Source organism: Procambarus clarkii, chromosome 6 (genome assembly GCF_040958095.1).
Source record: "Procambarus clarkii isolate CNS0578487 chromosome 6, FALCON_Pclarkii_2.0, whole genome shotgun sequence".
NCBI lineage: Eukaryota > Metazoa > Arthropoda > Malacostraca > Decapoda > Cambaridae > Procambarus > Procambarus clarkii.
Genome location: NC_091155.1, coordinates 49,801,237 through 49,806,290, shown reverse-complemented (window position 1 = coordinate 49,806,290; position 5,054 = coordinate 49,801,237). Strand labels below are relative to the sequence as shown.

The 5,054-nt window shown below is 31.5% G+C and overlaps 1 long non-coding RNA gene across 1 annotated transcript; it reads left to right on the top strand.

Moving 5' to 3' along the window:
* Positions 1-1,034: 1,034 nt before the first annotated feature.
* LOC138355140 (uncharacterized) lies at positions 1,035-3,417 on the top strand. Its single transcript, XR_011223860.1, has 3 exons — positions 1,035-1,238; positions 1,959-2,081; positions 3,206-3,417. It is a non-coding gene; the product is annotated as an uncharacterized lncRNA (long non-coding RNA).
* Positions 3,418-5,054: the final 1,637 nt, after the last annotated feature.

The following is a 5,054-nucleotide window of genomic DNA, read 5'->3' as shown; positions in this document are numbered from 1 at the left end:
CAACCAGTTTAAGTTAAAAACTAAGTACTACCTAATTAACTCAATGTAACCTACCTCACCCCCAAAATGTCAACCCATCTCTTCTATTTAAAACAATGCTGTTTGTTGACCAAATTGTATTTTACTTTTTTTCTGCCATGTTTCACCCACCCCCCATCTTTTTTTTCATTTTTTGCTTATTTTTTTCTCAACACAATTTATACTTTAATCTCTTTTTAGTATTAAGTTTTAGTCTTAGTGTTTTTCCTGCCCGAAACACTTTGCGTAATAGTGGCTTTAGGCATTGTATGTACTAGCTCCATCTATAAATCCATCTACTTTTGTATCTTACCTTGTATGTATGTACTTTACCTGAATAAATAATTGTATTTGTATTTGTAATAGGTAGATGATACAGAAAGCAGTACAATGTCTGTCACAAATCCTTTTACTGCGGCAGCATTAAGACCACAAGTCAGTAGAATAAATATGCCTGGAAGATCGACCCCATCCAGCATACTAGCAGGTAAAAAAAACATTTAATCAGCTTTTGACAAAATTACAAATAAAGATGTGTTATGTTATGTCATTGTGTTAGGTTAGCCTAGCTATTATTTCCAATTTGGTTTTTTGTTTGTATTAGTATGCAGTACTAGGCTATTGTAACAAATTGGAATGTACAACGTCCAATATTTTTTTGGCAGATTCGTTCTTGGCTCCTGAAAACTATCTTTACTTACCAGATGTACCAAGAATAACTCCGGACAATAATGATGGTATTGTTTATAAAATCATTTGATTATGGCCTTTATAATACATTAATATCAAAGTTTACAGCCTTGTGTAATACAGTAAGTCTTTGTTTTAACAATAACAACCGAATTTTTTTTCTATGCTCAGCATAATTGGCTTGAAATCCATCATCCCATTATAATTTTTATCACTTTGATCATTGGTTTAGACAATTACATCAAAACATTTAATGTAGCTTCTCTTGCTACAGTTATAATGTATCCTATTGAGAATGTATATTTTTTTAACAGAAGGTCTCCAGACACTAGCAATTTTAGCTAAAGAGAACCTTCATCGTGAATATTTGAAAATAAACTCAGCTCTCCAGAAAAAAAGGGAATATATGAAGCGAAGTTTAAATATTGAAGACCTAAATTATCTGAAGCCTTCAAACAAGAAAGGAAAAGGAGAAAATTACTGCAGGATTATTGAAATCAATCAAACACAACGTTCAAACTTATCAGAAGGTAATTTTTTATTTAGTTATTTATTCCATGACCCATGTTTGTGTGTTCCTATATCATAGTATAATGATAGGTTTAATTGCTAGTGTAGATTTCATTTTGCCTCAGACTTAAAAATTATTTAGGTTTTTGGTGTTTTATTATTCAAAATTTGTTTATAGATAATCCAAGGTTATAGTCAACTTCTCCTTTGAAAACAGATATTTACATGAATGCTACAAACTCTAGTAGCCTAGAAGAGTACAGGAAGCCCGCGGCTTGTCCGAAATTCCCCCCATTTGCCTTTATGATCTTTTTTTGGGTATATTTAGAAATTCAGCACAGTTTTGCCAGTTACAGCTCTGGTGGGGTAGGCAGTTTCCATGTGTTAATAACCCTCAGGGTCAAAAATAATTTCCTGTTGTCAGCCCTACATTTTGGTTTGTTGAACTTGAAACCGTTGCTCTTTGTTTGTATTACATCTGAACCAAACTAGCCAAACTTTTTTTGATAATGTCATTGACTGCTTCATATCTGGCAATCTTTCCCTGTGTCTTATGACAGATTAGGCCATGGCTGCCATATTGGTCTGCCCTTACATAGCCGCAAATACACTGGTGTTTCGGTGGAGATAGGGGCAGTGATGGTCATAGACCAACAAAAAAATGTAGATAGTTTACAAATTAAAAATAGATAAAGTGTTGTGGAATTACCATACTTAAAGGTTGATTTTCTGCCAAACAGCCCTTCTGCCTGCTTCTCTTTCACCTCCACACATTCAAAGTTCTGACTTCTCAACTAGTGTACCAACATATACTCAAACATATTTACCAGCTGCAGAACAAACACCAAAATCATTGAATTCTGGTACGTCCCTATTTGAACTATGTAATGTAATATAATCTTAGTACCTAGTATCTACTATATATATATATATATATATATATATATATATATATATATATATATATATATATATATATATATATATATATATATATATATCATAGTCTAACTAACACATTACTGAAAGCTGTCAGTTTGTTCTAGATGCTTATATAATATGTATAAAATACACTTTTATTTATTACATCTATTTGCTCTTGAAGATTTTCCTGACTAATTTAGAATCCCATATTTCAAAGTACTTGCTGCAGAACTGGAGGAAATTTATGATTCTCAAGCAAGCATTTCTGATTGGCAAAAAAGAATAAAAAATAGTGAGATTAATGGGGAGAACGTAGGTCAATGCTGTTTAGCTGGACATTGTCGAAGTTGGGTGTTCCAGATAAAGGTAAATTAACATCTTTAGTGTGTAATTATGGATAAATTTCAATGTAATTATGAAATGCATGATTAATGTCAATCTTTGAATACACTTAGATGTTTGTCATTTTAAACTTGGTATACAATATTTCTAAATCCAGTATTACCATTCAAATTACATAATTACATTATTTTTTGGAAAAACCAGGCAAATGTTGTGTACAATGTAGAAGTTGTGAGGCAAGCATAAAAATGTGAAGACTGCTTTCAATTTTGTGTGTCATAAATGTGATCAGCAGCAGCATTTTGTAATGCCTTTCCACCAGCTATTCTGCTGGAAAAATGGGTTTTTTCGAGCCTTTAGACCCAACACAAACTGTGTGTTCAGATGGGAATGTCATTCACTGGAGTAAGTAATGTACCTGTAGTCCTGTTTCTTATACTCTCATTTCTATCCTGAACCAAGCAGTGTTTTAAAATTTTATTTAGTTCATGTAATTTTTTTAGTAGTTTTTGTATTGGTCATTTTCCTCATTAATTATTGATTACCTCATTAATTACAGATTTTTAGTTAAATAAATGAATTTTTATTTGTTATTAAATATAAATCTTTCATGTAACTCCAGTTAATGCTAAAAAAAAATATTAGTAATTTAAAATGTAATGATTGAAACATGTATTTATTTTGCTGCATAGCTGATCTTGTAAATTAAAATTGTTACCAGAGCCTGTTGTACCAGCACATCCACCTAATTCCTGCCCGAACTGCAGTGAGAGCAAGTTCACAACTTTAAGCTCCAATAATTTGTGCATCTTTGTAACTTTAAGTGGTAGGTTACTTTAAGAAACATTTATTTGATACTAGTATTGGTAGCTGGCATTGCTCAGGTGACCCAGGCTACAGTCTTCATCAATATAACCATTTATACTTCACTCTCTTTACCACTGTATCTTCACTTATGAAGGACGTATTTATATCACATACGTATTTATAAACCGTACAGAGAATTCTTTATGGGTTGGTTTTACACATATATTGATAGCCACACTTGAATCCCTTGCCAAATAAAATTGTTTTACTTCATTTTTTTTTATTTTTTTGTGGGGGGGCAGGAAGGTATGATCTGTATACCCCAATATTTAGGTGCAAGTGCGGATATGTAGATGAAGAACTTGGGAAAGCCATGCACCAGTCTGGTTTTTTATTCAACTGGAAGAAATAGTAGCACTTTCTACAGCATAAATCTATTGGATTCCTGGCATTTTCTCAAGAGAAGCAGCCCTGGAACTTCTCTTCAGGCATTAGTTAGTGCACTGGAATTATTTGGTGCTTCTCGAGGGCGTGTAAGTTTTCATACCATTACTGTTTTAATAGTGCAAGTATTAAATTGGTGTATAAACTTAAAAAAACTAAGTTTGTTACTAAGCAAATGCATTGTCATTATTTAAGAAATAGGGTTAAATATTATTAAATTTAATAATTAGCATGAATATTCTAAATATATATTTTATATATGTCTAATATCATAAGAAATGGAAGAATGGATTACCAATCTTTAACAATTTCTCTTTTTATGTAATGCTCATGTAAGTTTATTTTTCATTTCCTGCAGATATTTATAGTCTGTTGCTTAACATGCCACTGCTTGGCACTTTTTGATAATTACTTACACACATTTTTTACATCTTAGCATGGTCCCATCAATTTTGAGACAACAAAAAGAGTCTTCTTTGAATGGCGTTTCCATCAGTATGAACTTGGGAGAATAAAAGGAGAATTTGACAAGGGGTGCCCTGCATGTGATACAACACCTGTGGCTGTACATATTGATGGCAACAAGAAACTGTATCGTTACAACAAAGTTGGGAGGTAAATATTCAAGTTAAAATATTTAATGCTGCTCATTATTGTTAAGGTATAATGTAAGGTGTAGTAATATGTTTGTAGTACTATAAACACAGCACTGTATAATATTTATATAGTGTCATGCAACTTTTAATCAGATTTTTTTTAATTGTTAACTGATTACACCTTTATTACTTGCCTTTCAACTTCAGTTGATTATTTTTATTTGGACTAAGGCTTTACTAATTAAAAAATATTTATTTCACTATATACATTCATTTAGAATAAGAGGGATTATGATGTGAATGCCAGCTTGGGTAGTTGAATTAGTTTTAAGTGAAATGATGTTTAACTGTCATCAAAATGTCTCAGACAATGAACATTCATTAATTTAATATCATTCCAGAGGGATCAGAAACTCATATTATTCTGGTGGTATCTTTGCTTGTGACAAAGAAGTTCAAGATCACGTTTCCACTATTCAGAACCTTAAAACTCAAGTAAGAATATTTTTACATCTGTTCGAAAGCCTAAAAATAGGTTTTCAAATAGAAACCTATGACCTAATACCAGGTTTTTACCCATACAATATTTGAAGAGTACCTTTATATATTAGCTTGAGACATTATCAATAATGTATATATTAATTGGACGATTCCTAACTATATCATGTTCAAAAAATCTATAAAATATATGGAATGCATATTGAATGATGAAAAATATTACAT